Source organism: Lynx rufus, unplaced genomic scaffold (assembly GCF_022079265.1).
Source record: "Lynx rufus isolate CCGP_SWC_20201006 ecotype Redwood Valley unplaced genomic scaffold, mLynRuf1.p SCAF_7, whole genome shotgun sequence".
Classification (NCBI taxonomy): domain Eukaryota; kingdom Metazoa; phylum Chordata; class Mammalia; order Carnivora; family Felidae; genus Lynx; species Lynx rufus.
In genome coordinates this window covers 10,826,424-10,842,063 of record NW_025814889.1, presented here as the reverse complement: position 1 = coordinate 10,842,063, position 15,640 = coordinate 10,826,424, and the positions used below count along the sequence as shown (strand labels likewise).

Here is a 15,640-nt window from a genome sequence, read left to right as displayed (position 1 = left end):
TCTGTGCTGACAGCTCAGAGCCTGGAGCCTGCTTTGGACTCTCTCTCTCTCCCCCTCCCTCCCTCCCTCCCTCTCCCTCTCGCTCTGTGCCCCTCCCCCACTCATGTTGTGTCTCTCAAAAATAAATGTTAAAAAAAAAAGCCTATGTTGCACACAGGAATGCTTCTTTTGCTTAAGATGAGCTACTTCCGTACCTCTGGCCCTATAGTGGTTTTCATGCCTCCGTCTCAGCATGTTTTTCCAACACTAATTCATTAAGTAGATGATGGAGAAACGGAAGCTCCAAGAGAACCAGAAGAAGGACATGGCTCCTGACCCCCAACCTGTAGCTTTCTTCAAAAAACAAGACAAACCTTTGCCAATTCAGGGACACTGCCTGACAGGTAGAGTTGCTATAAAAGCAGTGCATTATTATTATTAAAAAATTTTTAATGTGTATTTATATTTGAGAGAGAGAGAAAGAGAGAGCGAGAGAGAGCACAAGCAGGGGAGGGGCAGACAGAGAGGGGGACACAGAATCTGAAGCGGGCTCCAGGCTCTGAGCTGTCAGCACAGAGCCCGATGCAGGGCTCAACCCCACGAACCATGAGATTATGACCTGAGCTGAAATCAAGAGTTGGACTCTCAACCAACTGAGCCACCCAGGCGTCCCTAAAAGCAGTGTATTATTAAAACAAGGCTATAAGATGACAGGCTATGATTTTTGGCAAAGTATATTTCAAATAATTAATTGAAAAAAAACCCATAGGGGCACTTGGGTGGCTCAGTCGGTTAAATGTTCGACTCTTGGTTTCCGCTCGGGGCATGATCTCATGGTTCATGAGTTCAAGCCCCGCATGGGGATCTGTGCTGACAGATGGAGCCTGCTTGGGATTCTCTCTCTCTCCCTCTCTCTCTCTGCCCCTCCCGTGGTTGCTCTCTAACTCTTTCTCTCAAAAATGCACAAATAAACATTTAAAGAAAATAAAAGAAAAAAGCCATACACATTGGCTTGCAGAGGGAAAAGCATATTTAAATGTATTTTAAAAACATATAGCTTTTGTCTTCTTGCCCAGTGAAGAGATACCTGCAGGATGGCATCGACTGGATATGTTTAAATAAGGGAAAAAGTATCTAGTAACTGAAACAGGAGGACCGGCGTGTGCCAGCGCAGTGTGACATTTCAGCAGCAGCCTGTGGTGACCACCCTCCTCAGGGCTATCAGGGGATAGCCCTGATCGCTATCCCCTGACGCACTGTTTGCCATCTCGACCGCCTTCCATTTCACCCGCGCTTGCCGTCCAGGAACAGCCAAAACTGTCCTCCGGGGACAGAGCCTTCTTGGCAGCCGTCTCAGGATGGTGAAGTGATGACCCAGTTCTCCCCCAAGTCAGAGCCGATGAGGAGAGGGGTTGAGGTGGGAGGGCCCGAGGTCCCCCCCCCCAACAGCTGCTGGATCAGCCCCTGGCTTTCAGAGGGGGGCTGGGGGAGGGGCGGGCAGCGCCCCAGTCTGCTCCCCAGGCTTGGATGACCTGGCAGGTGCTCACACTTTCCTTAGGGGAGACTCACAAGGAAGACTCCCGACCCTGCTCACGTGCAGATTCTGAAATCACTGACTCATTATGAGCCCCCTGAATTATACTTTTCAGTTTTCACGAACGCCCCAGGACCAAGAAGGTTGACATAAAACAACTTGGGGGTCTCGCAGTTGTAAGAATGACTCAATTCCTTTGTGATTACTAGGCAGTCGAGTTGGAACAAAGCCTAGTCGGTGAGAAGTTACTGACCTGTGACTACTCCTCCCAGTGGGTCCTGCTCATTCACTCAGTGGCTCACCAGGCTCAGCCGGCCTCTCCAGGGCGACATTCCTCTCCATCTGACCCCCAGATCCCCTCCTCCCTCAAATCTCTCCCTTCTTCTGCAGCCTGGATACTTTCTGTGCTGCCCCTGCCCACCCCCGCCCCCCACCTGCCCCGCTTGTAGGAATGACTCACGTCCTGGCCTGTCAAAGACCTCGTTGGTCCTTGAAGCTCATCTTAAATGCCGCCTCCTTCATGGCGATTTCCTGAGTGTCCCCCAAACAACTACCTCTCCTTTCTTCCTCTGTCTCTTTTTACAGGGCTTGGAATGTTCTGCCTGGTAGCGTGGCTGTTTCTGTGCACCCCACGGATCTCATCTCTCTGTAGCCAAGGCCGTGCATTCGCTCCCCCGTGGCACCTGGCACATGGAATTAACTCGCCATTTCTAAAATGAAACTGACTTGCAGTACACGGAAACCAGACGGAAGGGGGTAAGGAAGAGACTAGGGGGTCAAAAGGGAGGGCAGAAGGCTGGTGGGCAAATGCAAGGTGGAATGCAAGGTGGGCAAATGGAAGGTGATTGCTGACAGTGCAGTCAGCCAGTGTGATGGCAACCAGGAGGAAAGGACACAGTGGATGAGTCTAGAGAGTCGAGTTGATTCTGAGCCACTGATGTATCTCGTCCCTTACAGGGGCCCACAGGAACCCGTGCGTGGGCAGAGCATCAGCATCTCAGAGCACGAGATCCGCAGAGTGTGGTATCACCAGCGGGTCACTGCAAGCAAAGCGCACGGTCAGTGTTCTTGGAATAGCGAGCCCCAACAGCACAAGAGCCGGGTGGGGGAGAGGCCGCGGTGTCCAGAGCAATCACAACTGAGGGACACGGTTCCAGGTCCGGAGGAGGAGTCCCTGCTGAGCTTGACCAGTGTTAGGGAGCCGGGCGCAGATCCAAGGAGAACGCCGGGCCCCAGGAGACAGTCCCCTCTGGAGTCCCATGTCCTCCAGCTCAAACAAGATGAACCTCTCGCCGATTTTTAAGGATTTCCAGAAAAGGAGATGGTATTCCTTTCTTCCACAGGGAAGGTTGCTTTCTTGGGTTAGTTAAGGGTGCGTCTGTGAACTACTGAGACTGCCTGCACACTGTTTTGTGAGGCCCTGATTCAAGGTCATTGCACAGGACTGCCGTCCAGCCCTAAATTCTCCAGGTTGAACAGCGGAGAGGACACCCCTGGGCGTGGTGGCCACTGAGTGGATGGAATATGTGTAGAAATTACCTCGTGCTTTCTAGACTCCGAAACCAGCCCAGTGACCAGGGTAGTGGGGCCGAGGCATGGGGTGGGGTGCAGGGGGGATGAGAGGCCGTTTATCTGAATCAGGGTGTGGTCACACAGCTCAGAGAAGAGGCTGAAAGCTGGGAGCTGCTCCTACCATAGGGCCTTGGAGTGATGGCACTCCACAAATACCTCCAGCCTGTGCTCAGTGACAGTCCAAACCTGACACAGGGCCATTCTTTTACAAAGGTATGCAGCCCAGGTATCCCTCAGAACTAAAGCCTGAGGGATGGCCTCAATCAGAGAGCTGGGCTAGCTGCCGTAGAGATCTCTGTGATCCCAGGATGCAACCAAGGGAGGAAGCAAGGGCCTTTGCTTTTATTTCGGTGCTGGGGCAATTTTTCCCTTTAATTCTCAATTGCTCTCGTTTCTGGTCAGCTGCTGGCAGGAGGCAGCTCTCCGCCTGGGCCCACAGCTCCTCAGAAATCCTAGTGTGCCTGTCACCAGAGAGGCCCAATCCAGACAGTTGTCCCGGGGGATAGTTCAGGGTACCCCGCATGGAACCCAGTTGTTCAAGCAAACAAACTCACAAGTTGCAGGCAGGTTGCCCTCCAAGTTTAAACATACTGTGTCCTGCCTAATGTTTTTGGGAGGCTGGGGAGGGGTGCCATTCAGACTAGAAAATTCTGCCTCAAAGAAACCTGTTACAGTAAATTTGAAGTGGATTCAGGGTCAATATTTCAGAAAAGGAGTCAAGAGACTTTAAGGGGACTCTTTATTTATTTTTTAAAGTTTATTTATTTTTAGAGAGAGTTCATGTGGGGAAGGGGCAGAGAGAGAGGGAGAGAGAGAGAATCCCAAGCAGGCTTCCCACCGGTAGCACAGAACCCGATGTGGGGCTTGAACTCACAAACTGTAAGATCGTGATCTGAGCTGAAACCAAGAGTTGGATGCTGAACCGACTGAGCCACCCAGGTGCCCCTGAGGGGACTCTTTAAGGCCAGATATTGTTGTGGACTGATTTGGGTTTTCCCAAATTCACGTGTGAAGCCCTAACCCCTGGTACCTCAGAATGTGCCCAAATTTGGAGACCGCTGTTAACAGGGTAATTAAGTTAAAATGAGCTCATTAAGGTGGCCCCTAATCCAGTGTGGCTGCTATCTTTATTAGAAGAGATCGGGAGGGGCGCCTGGGTGGCTCAGTCGGTTCAGCATCCGACTTCGGCTCAGGTCATGATCTCACACTCTGTGAGTTCAAGCCCCGCGTCGGGCTGTGTGCTGACAGCTCAGAGCCAGGAGCCTGCTTCAGATTCTGTGTCTCCCTCTCTCTGACCCTCCCCTGTTCACGCTCTGTCTTTCTCTGTCTCAAAAATAAATAAACATTAAAAAAAATTAAAAAAAAAAAAGAAGAGATGGGGACCCAGACAAGGGGGAAGGCCCTGTGGAGATACGAAGAGAAGGTGGCCGAGGAAAGAGGCCTCAGAAGGAACCAGCCCCGTCTGCACCTTGATCTCAGACTTCAGTCTCCACAATGGTAAGAAGTGAATTTTTGTTATTTAAGCGTCCCAGGCTGTGGGACCTTGTCGTGGCATTCCAAGCAGACTCATACAGGGCCTGGCAGAGAGGGAGGGCAAGGGCTGCAGTGCTCTGGAATGACAGTTTAGGTGGAGGGTTCCAGATTAGGGAGACTCAGAAAGGTGGGGGATTAAGGACAATAGTAAGTAAGGCTGGATTAAGGTAAAAGTAACCAGCTGGTCTAACTCTGCTCCCTTTACTTCTCTTCCACATACCCTTCTCGGCTTGCTTCTTGCAGCTGGAGGTCTTATCAGGTCTCTCAGGAATATATACCATTTATTAGGAGGCCCCTGAAAGTGGAAAAATACCTTGTCCCTCCCACCTCCGTGCCAGTAATCTCTACTGGTGGGACTTCATAATGGTGGTGGAGAATGTAGAGTGAACACCTTTCTCAAGTGGCTCTCAGATTGTATCACTTGGGGAACAGCCTGCTATTTCTACTCTCTTTAAGTTTACTTATTTTATTTTGAGAGAGAGAGAGAGAGAGAGAGAGAAAGAAAGAGAGAGCATGAGCAGGGTGGGCAGAGAGAGACAGAGAATCCCAAGCAGGCTCTGTACTGCCCAACGTGGGGCTCAAACCCACGAACTGTGAGATCATGACCTGAGAGGAAACAATGATTCGGATGCTGAACCAACTGAGCCACCCATGTGCCTCTATTTCTACTCTTAATTAAGTCTGCCTAATGGAAGAAGTAAAAGATTTAAAGAAAAAAAGTGATTATGGACTGTAGGACGTCGCAGTGAGTTTTCAAATGGAACAAAATCCCCTAGGCAGAGTCCCCATGTAGAGTCCTGGCTCCTCTTTAGTCTCAGATCTTGATTCCTCTCTTTTTTATTTTTAGTACTTGAAAACAAAATCAGCAGCCTCACACAAATAAGAGTTGGACCAACATTGGAAGTTCTGCCATCGAGTGGACCCACAGAGCCCCAGAGGTGAGTTATTTCATTAGTTCGTGTCTTGATTTCTCCATGTGCAAACCCGTGGGCCATGCTCCCCACTGCCTCCTTGCTCAAAATGCAGTCAGGGACATTCAAGCTAAAATAAATTCAGGTTGCCAGTAAGTATAAAGTAAATATCCACTTCCAACGTACTTTTTTAAAATTATTTTTTAAAGTTTATTTATTTATTTTGAGAGAGAGAGAGAGCACATGGATGGGGCAGAGAGAGAGAGTCCCAAGCAGGCTCTACACTGCCAATGCCGAGCTCAGTATGTGGCTCGAACTCATGAACTGTGAGATCATGACCTGTGCCAAAGCTGGACGTCTAACCGGCTGAACCACCAGCCGCCCCCAACATACTTCTTACTAGAAGTGGGAAAGATAGTGAGCCAAAGCTTAAGTTCCCCCTTTTAGTTTTTGAGTTTGAAAAGGACTACTTCTTTCTTTTTATGAAAAACAAAAACAATAACAACCCCCCCCCCGCAAAACAACAAAACAAAACAAAACCCCAACCACTCATTTTGCTCATTAAACTGCTACGATTTCCTTTTAATAACAGGCCTGGAATAGGTAGAAATTCCCTAAACCCATTGAAAAGATGGCTCTCCTCTCACTATAATTTTGATGATTACAGCTAACAGCAGCTCACTTAGTTGGCTTCATTTGGGAGGACTGAAACTTATCTCTTGGAGTGTCTACCTTATAATAGTCGCTGTTTTGATAGAATCTCTTCAAAATCTGTTAAACATCCCTTTTTCTTCCTAACCATTGTCCACTGGATGTAGGGTCATCATAATATTACCGTTGCATTAGGAGGTGTAATCCAGTCCTGTCACCAACGAGCCACTGTGGTTTTTTTCCCCTTAGGGCTAAATGATCATGTTCTTAGGGATCGTGTGTCTACTTGGTGCCACTGCCTGTTTTCGCCAATCTGTCTATTTTGAGTCTCTGCCCCTTGCCGTGGGCTGTGAGAGCAGACGCCAAGCTTGTTAGACTATGTCTACAACTAAATACAATTGGCTCTGAACTCCAGGTGTCAGGGGCTCTTTGGCGAACAGCGGTACAGTAGACATTCATGAATACCACCCCAGCTTGCATTACTGCCCTTCCAACAGCCCCTGATTTCTGCTGGAGAATCCACATGTTTCTACCTGGGGCTCCGAGGTTGGAGCCCTTGAGCATAGCTAAGCCAGTCAGCACGTTGCATTCCCTAGGCATGTGATTGGTCCCGAGGTGATATATGGACCCAAGAAGGTCCAATCAGAGTGTTCTCAGCATCTCTAGCTTATGATGCCTTGATAAAGGCATACCTGCTCTCTCTTGGACATGGAACAGAGCATATGGCCTGCATCTGTCCACAGTTATCTTGTCACCATTAGTGAGCTAGCTTTAGGATGAGGTTGATCCCAATGAAGGCAGAATGGAGAGAAGGATTGAAACAGTTCTTTGGTGCCACCTTCTTTTTTAATGTTTATTTATTTTTGAGAGAGACAGAGACAAAGTGTGAGTGGGTTAGGGGCAGAGAGAGAGGGAGACACAGAATCCGAAGCAGGCTCCAGGCTCCGAGCTGGCAGCACAGAGCCCGACGTGGGGCTTGAACTCATGAACTGCAAGATCGTGACCTGAACTGAAGTTGGAGGCTTAACCGACTGAGCCACCCAGGTGCCCTGTTTGATGACATCTTCTAAGCACTGGATTAACCATTGCCTAAAGGTCCCTTGACCTCTGGATCTTTCTTTCTTTCTTTCTTTCTTTCTTTCTTTCTTTCTTTCTTTCTTTCTTTTCTTTTCTTTCTTTCTTTTCTTCCTTAAAGAGGCTTTATATGATAAATCTCCTTATTGTCTAAGCCAGTTTAAGTTAGCTTTTCTGATATTTACATCAAAGAGAGTCCTAACTGACTCATAATGTGAAAGAATTTGGACTTGACTTGGTCTGAAATCTATTTTGGTACTTCAGAAGATACTGTTGATATACTTCCTGGTAATACATGGGTATCCACTTATTTTTTAAATCATACATATGCATTGTATGTACTTTTGTATGTATGATATTTCACTATATAAAAGAAAATAAGTATTACCAGTATACAGCCACTTAGGCAGAATACCCAGTAACATTAATTCAAAAAATATTTAGTGAATGTCTATTCTATGCCAGACACATTCTTGGTTCTAGGACATGGCGGGGAAACAAGACAAAAATTCTCACTCAAATAAATAATTTTAAAAACATGGGATATATAGTAATGTTAGGTAATGATATTGCCATGAAAAAAAAAACAAAGAAGGTTAAGGGAGAGACAAAAATGTGTTATTATTTTAGGCAGCGTGGTAGGGAAGGCATCTCTGATGAGATGATGTTTGAGCAGAGACCTGAAGGAAGGTGAGGAGGTGAGCCGAAGGAAGGTGACGTATTGAGGGATTGGGGAAGAGCTCTGCAGGCAGGGGAAACAGTATGTGCAAAAGTCCCGAGGTAGGAGTGAGCTTGGAGTGCTCTGGAAACAGCATGGAGGCTGGCAGCCTGGAGGGCAAGGGCTGAGGGAGAGGGTGGCAGGACGGCGGCTAGGAACACCGCCTCACAGGCTATGGCAAGGACCAACTAAGTTCAGAGAGAGATGGGATGTTTGGGGGATTTTGAATAGGAGGTGTTAGGATCTAACTTAGCGTTCAAAGGATCACTCTTGCTATGTGGAGAAGAGTGTGTAGAGAGTCAAGGTAGACCAGGGGAGGTCTTGCATTATTCCAGGTGAGAGAAGCAGTGGCCTGGACTTTGCTGTAGCAGAAGGGGTCGTGAAAGATGGTCGGACCCCAAAAGTAGAGCCTAGAATTTGTCAGGGAACATGGATAGGATGTGGCATGGGAGGCAGTAAGAGGAATCAAGGGCACTTCCGAGTTTTTCCCTTAGGAACACTTGGAGAAGGAGCAGGTTTGGGGAGGGAATCAAGAGTTCTGTTTGGGGGCACCTGGGTGGCTCAGTCGGTTGAGGCTCTTGATTTCAGCTCAGGTCGTGATCTCATGGTGGGTGGGATCAAGTCCAGCATCAGGCTCTGCACTGACAGCGTGGAGCCTACTTGACATTCACTCTCTCCCTCTCTCTCTGCCCTTCCCCCTGCTTTAAAAATAAATAGGCAAACATGAAAAAAATAGTTCTGTTTTAGATTTGTTAAATTTGTGATGCCTGATTAGACACTCAAGTGGAGCTCGGGTGGGCAGATGGATGTGCAAATGTGGAATTCGAGAGAAGATAGGGCTGTGTTTAGGTAGACTTTGCTCAGCCTCACCATTGCTTCTCCTATCAGTGACTGGTGGAGAACTCAAAACAAACGAAACGGATGGAAACTTTATGAACACTGGTGGTCTTAACTACAATATCCATGTAGAGGTGCTAAAACTTCCAAGTGAGCTGCCTAAAATGGACCGATCCGCTGTATCTGATCCAGAAATGGTGTTACTGGGGGACGGAACAGAGATGACACGGGAACTCTCTGGAAGCATTCCTGCGTGGCACTATCCACCACTACCAGACGATTCAGACCGCGCTCAGGTGCTGCTTGCTTCGACGACCTTCTAGATAGCAAAAGCACAGCTCTGGGTGCCAACACGCAGGCTGTTGTATTTTAGTTTTTCTCCCAAAGTCCTTAAGCGCTGTGGGTTCTGTCCTTCTGCATCTGATGCCATACCCCTTGCCAAGTGACCAAGGGAACCCCTAAATGCAGCTGTAGTACCGCACACAGATAATGACAGTATTGCCTGTGACGGTGACAGCCCCTGCCCTGGGTACTTGGCTACCTCTGACCTTTGACACAACATCCCTGGGCAGCACACATCATTAAACGTGAAAGCAAACATGGAACCTGCTGGCCCCTGGGCTCAGGCTCTTTTATCCTCAGTGTGGGTCTCTATCAGACACATTTTTACCCTAGGTCTTGGGCAGGTTCTCTATAAAAGTATCTAGTCTAGATTTCAAAATGAACATCAAACATAAATGTTCTAGAAGTTCAAACAACAAATCCTCACCTAGGGCACCTGGGTGGCTCAGTTGATTAAACCTCCGACTTCAGCCAGGTCACGATCTCGCGGTCCGTGAGTTCGAGCCCCGCGTCAGGCTCTGGGCTGATGGCTCAGAGCCTGGAGCCTGTTTCTGATTCTGTGTCTCCCTCTCTCTCTGCCCCTCCCCCGTTCATGCTCTGTCTCTCTCTGTCCCAAAAATAAATAAACGTTGAAAAAAAAAATTAAAAAAAAAAAAAGTTAGAAGGAGAAATTATCAGGGCGCCTGGGTGGCTCAGTCGGTTGAGCGTCCAATTTCAGCTCAAGTCATGATCTTGCGGTCTGTGAGTTTGAGCCCCAGCGTCGGGCTCTGTGCTGGCAGCTTGGAGCCTGGAGCCTGCTTCGGATTCTGTGTCTTCCTCTCTCTCTGCCCCTCCCCCACTTGCACTCCATCTCTCTCTCTCTCTCTCTCTCTCTCTCCCTCTCTCCCTCTCTCTCTCAAAGATAAATATTAGAAAAAAGAAGGAGAAGAAGAAGAAGAAAACAGTGGAAGATACTTAAAAAAAAAAAACAAAACGCTCGCTTAACCTGGCAGAATCGTTTCTCCATTTTCCCAAAGGAGGAGGGCAAAAAGAAGAGGCATGATGGAGCCTTGTGACTCTTCAAATGATCTCAGAGTACTCTTGCTATGGAAGGATGAAAGCCTTCTTGAGGCATCCAAGCCCAAACACTCCCCTAGTTTTGCATTCAAATTAACTAATGAGATAAGCCCCCCCTGGTTCAGTTTCCTGTCTTTGGTTATAATTGCTGTTGCAGTCGTACTAATCATTTCCTGCAGTTTTTCCTTCTTTTGCTATGGGAAGTATTAATGTCTTTAATTTTCCATTCCTTCTTTGGCCTGGGGAGTCTGTTAAGAGAGGATTTCTTATTCTCTAGTCTGCCTTTCTCAGCCATAAACAATTTTCGTTTTTCTAGAACAGACTTTTCTAGGTTACTTTTTAATTCGAACCTTCACTTTTGTTTTACTTTGTTCTAAAACGAACGAGAAGCTTACAATAGCCAGAGTTGAATCCAAGAATTTGAGGCTCTTTGTGATCTCTTTTCCATCACTTTCTCTCAAGAGTCTTTAACTTGGGTTTCTAGGGGTGTGTCAGTCCCCTGAGATTATGTGCAACCTTTTGTGCTTTTATGAGTAACATTCCCCCCAAGCCCCAGTAAAGATGTCATAATTGTCATCAGGTTTTCAATACATGTTACTAAAATAAACTCAGAAACCTTGAGGGGCCCTACTTAATCATTCTGGGGATTATTGCTTTGGGCAAATCTGGTGACCAATCCTTACCTACTTGAGAACAAAGAGAAGATCATCTCAAGACTGTAGGAAAAAGGCTACCTTCCACACAACATTTGAACTGCAAATTTCCTTTTCCCCAACTCTTCCTCCTTCTACAGAGGCAGGAGCTGCTTTCTTAAAATGGTAGATGATGTGTCCAGAGTCTCAGAGCTAAGCAGTTGTAGAGGTAGGACTAGAGTCTACGTCTGGTTCTTGATTCTGTTCACCCTCCACTTTCCATCACCAACAGCAAGGTGACCGCTAACACTCCATAATATTCCACGCTGAAGCAAGTTAATTCCAAGTACCTAAGTAAAAGTAACCTAAGTGGGGAGGCTGGGTGGGCTCAGTCAGTTGGTTAAGCATCCAACTTCGGCTCAGGTCATGATCTCACAGTTTGGGAGTCTGAGTCCCGCATCGGGCTCTCTGTTCTCAGCACTGAACCTGCTTCAGATCCTCTGACCCCCTATCTCTGCCTCTCCCCTGCTGCACTCTCTCTCTCTCTCTCTCAAAAATAAAAACATTAAAAACAATAATTAAAAAAAAAAAGAAATACCTAGGTAATATTTAGTAATTGAAAAGAAACCTTCTGAGCCATGTAAAGGGTCTGTATGTCATAAACTCAGGAAATCATTTCTTGTCTTTCCCAGCCTACAGAGAACATTCCCGTGTGTATCGTGTACTGCAGGCATTACATTGTGAGCTACCTCTTTGTATCCATGCTCCTCATTTCTCCCAGGGTTTTAGGGCCTTTGAAGACGAGGACTTCCTATTGAATGGGTTTCTATCTCAGAGAATTTGGCACACAGGCCTTTTAGTAAGGCAGATGTTTGTGGAAGGATTAGCACTATTGGCACATTCCATTACACTTTTAGGACATTATCTAGCTGTCACCCTTGTGCACCATAATTCATAAGCTCAAATGCCTTCGAGGGTCAGGCAGGTAATTTAAATTAATGAAGCAAAACAAGTGTAGGGCTATAGGGGCAGTGGAGAAAGTGGAAACTGGGAAATTTATGCTCCATCCCATTTAATGTTTAAGAAAAAGCACTTTGGAGGCCAACCTTCCAGCTATGGCAGCATAAAAAGGTCCAGAGGACCCACTCCCCACAGAACAAGTTGAAAACTGGAAAAACCAAACCAAACCAAACAAACACCCAGTCATTTTTGGGCCCTAGAAATTGGCCAAAGGCAGATAACAAATTGAGAAGCATTTACTCGTGAAAAATAGCTAGAGCTTCAGGAAGGAATGGCAGGGCCTGTAGCCTTTTTGTCTGTTCTGCTACTATCCCTGCCCTCCTCCCCAATTCTGTCCCCAGCTTTATCAGCAAGGGGTGACCAGAAAAAATAAAACAAAAAAACAAGTTTGCTGCCAAAGGGAGCAAATCAATTTTGGGCAGAGGGCGAAAGGCTGCAGTGTGGACAATAACAGAGGACTTGGCAGGAAACTAATGGGGAAACTTCACTGCACTGCAGGTGTGAGAATGTGCTCCTGGTTGGGGTAAGCAACAGACCAGCCATAAATTTAACAGGAAATCTTGGAATGGGAGAGCCGTAGAAAGACTGAGATGGGCTCTCACACATCCCCGACTTCCTGGGAACCTACGTGCATGTGCATGAGAGACCCCAGACAGCCCAGCAGAAAGTGAAAACCAAAGCAATTTAGCACTGGCTAAACCTCAGACGCCATCCCCAACCCTCACACGCATCTGTGTGCGGGATGGGCCTGTGGTGTTGGAGAAAAACCTCTGCCCAAATTCACTGGCTGACCATTGGGCCACACAGAAACAGGGCAACCCCTAGGAAATAAGGCTAAGAAATAAAAATAATAAGAATAAACCTACACACACACACACACACACACACACACACACACACACACACATCAGTAGCTACACAAATGTGGGGAAGAGAGGTTCTGCCATTCAAGTGCAGATTAGTGCAAATGATAAAATGAAACCCTCAGGAAAAGAAATCAGAACCCAGAGTTACTAAAATATTACCTAAAACAAATATTACCTGAAACTTTCAGTTTTCACCAAAAGAAAGAAAGAAAGAAAGAAAGAAAGAAAGAAAGAAAGAAAATTATAAGACGTGCAAACACATAGCAAAATGTGACTCATACTCAGAAAAAAAAAAGCAGTGAATAGAAATTGACTCTGAGTGGGACCAGATGTTGAATTTAGCAGATGAAGGCTTCAAAACAGCTATTTAAAATAGGTTCGAGGAACTAAAGGAAGCCATATTTTAAAAATTAAATGAAAATCTGATACTAAACAAACATGGAATCTCAACAGGGAAATAAAAACTATAAAAGGGAACCATACAGAAATACTGGATTACTGAAAAGTACCAATAATCAAAACGAAAAATTCACTAGTGGGCCCAGGAGCAGATGTGGGATGGCAGAAGATAGAATCAGTGAACCTGAAGATAAAGCAGTAGAAAGGATATAATCTGCAAAACAGAGAAAAAAAGAAGAAAAACAGATCTTTAGAGACATGGGACAATATCAAGCACACCAAAATACATGTAATGGGAGTCTCAGAAAGGGATGAGAAAAGAGTGGAAAATATCTGAATAAATAATGAGTGAAGATTCCCAAATCTGATGAATAGCATTAACCCGCAGGCCCAAAAGCTCAATGAATTCCCATATCATAAATACAAAAAGAACTACACCTAGACACATTATAAACAAACTGCTTAAAGGCAAAGACAGAGGGGTGCCTGGGTGGCTCAGTTGGTTAAATGTCTGACTTTGGCTCAGGTCATGATCTCACGGTTCATAAGTTCAAGCCCCACATCGGGCTCACTGCTGTCAGCACAGAGCCTGCTCCAGATCCTCTGTTCCTCTCTCTCTCTCTGCCCCTCCCCTGCTGGTTCTCTCTCTCTCAAAATAAATAAACTTGTAAAAAAAGACAAAAACGAAGTAATCCTGAAGACAGCAAGAGGAAAACAACTCATCAAATACAGTACAAAACTATGAATGGCTGACTTCTCATTCAAAGGAGACCGGAGGCCCTGGAGGGAAAGCTTCAGAATACTCAAACAGAAAACAGATGTAAGCCAAGATCTCTTTGTCTGGCAAAACTACTAATGAAAATGAAGGTGAAATAAACATATCCCTGGATATTACCCAAAGACCCTGATGGAATGTGTTGCTAACAGATATTCCCTGTATGAGTAAGTAAATGATGTTTTTTAGGCTAGAATTAAATTACACCAGGTGGTAACTTGAATCCACACGAAGACATGAGGAGCTCCAGAAATTGTGTAGGTGCGTAGATATAAAGACTTCATGTCTTTGTTTCTTGCTGTTTCTCCAGACCTGGCACAGTGCCTGGGCCATAGGACGTACTCAGCGCATACTGAATCAGTGAATGCTATCCTGCCATATGCAATATATCCATCTAGGAGTTGTCTTGAATACTTTTCACAAGACAGGGTATAAGTAATTAAATTCATTAAAAACTATTACTCTTGAATAATACATGTTAGAGAGGGTGGGTTCAGGAGATAGGAGTTATTATGTACCTGATGGTCCAGGTACACAGGTGCATATCCAGTGAGAAGCAGTTGATATGTGATGGAAAAAGCATTTGATCACCTGGCAAAGCTCTTTCCCTGACATGGACCTGATTCTTGCTGCTTTTCTCGATGCAGTCTGGGTCCTCTGTGTTACAGAAATCTTTCTTGGGAGAAAAAAAAATGTATGTGATGTGCTTAACACAGTGTTGGCAATGCGAGAACTCTGTGGAAATGTTATTAGGAATGATCTAATAAGGTCTTCTGGTCAGTCCTACCTTGAGCCCAGTTTCATGACACCACATAATTCTTCCAGGAATTAGAAATACCCAGATGGTAAGACACATCCTCTATCTCCAACTCTTGGCTTGGAACTTCCTTAGGGAATACAAGTAGACCAGCAGTTTATGCGAACTTGGGGTGCTAATTCAGCCTGGACATTGGGCAGAAGACCGACTTTGCGTGGGCTTTGCTGCTCAGGGCAAGGACTAAGAAAACAACTAAGAAAAGCCTTTTCTTGAGGTTGGAACAGGGCCCAGAAGTATGTGAGCAGTTCGGTACGTTGGGCTGGCCTGAGTGACTGATGACACCCAAATATATACCCTCCTTCTTTCCACAGAGTACAGTGGCTTCTGTCTACACACAGGCAGCGAATCCCCAGAAGAGACACCCGGCTGAATGCCTGTGGAAAGCTTCTAAGCACCAGATTCCTGAAGAGATGCCTCTTTCAGGTGTCTTCTGATAAGACTTTTCAGTGGGAGGCCCAGGCTTGCCTCTGTGCAAGAACCAGAATTCTGAGGATGTTAGCTGCATTATTCCGCTCAGGCTGCCATAACGAAGTACCTCACACTGGGTGTCTTAACCAACAGAAGTTTATTTTCCCACAATTCCGAAGGCTGGAAGTCCAAGGTCAAAGTGTTGGCAGGTTTTGTGTCTTCTGAGGACTCTTTTTTGGGGGGGCACCTGGGTGGCTCAGTCAGTTATGCATCCAACTCTTGGTTTTGGCTCAGGTCATGATCTCGCAGTGTGTGAGTTAGAGCCCCACATCAGGCTCCGTGCTGACAGTGTGGAGCCTTCTTGGGATTCTCTCTCCTTCTCTCTCTGCCTCTCTCTCAAAATAAATAAATAAATAAATAAATAAATAAATAAATAAATAAATAAATAAATAAATAAATAAAACTCAGGACTCTTTTTCTCCTTGGCTTTAGACAGCTTCTCCCTGTATCCTCACA

General features: G+C 46.1%; 1 long non-coding RNA gene across 1 annotated transcript in view; it reads left to right on the top strand.

The window, feature by feature from the left end:
- The window catches only part of LOC124501568 (uncharacterized), a 29,729-nt gene extending 14,333 nt beyond the window's left edge, over window positions 1–15,396 (top strand). The window contains exons 3-8 of the long non-coding RNA XR_006959784.1: window positions 2,099–2,269; window positions 2,471–2,571; window positions 2,671–2,837; window positions 4,456–4,582; window positions 5,466–5,556; window positions 15,028–15,396. This is a non-coding gene — a long non-coding RNA (uncharacterized LOC124501568). The remainder of the gene's footprint in view (window positions 1–2,098; window positions 2,270–2,470; window positions 2,572–2,670; window positions 2,838–4,455; window positions 4,583–5,465; window positions 5,557–15,027) is intronic.
- The last annotated feature ends 244 nt before the right edge of the window (window positions 15,397–15,640 follow it).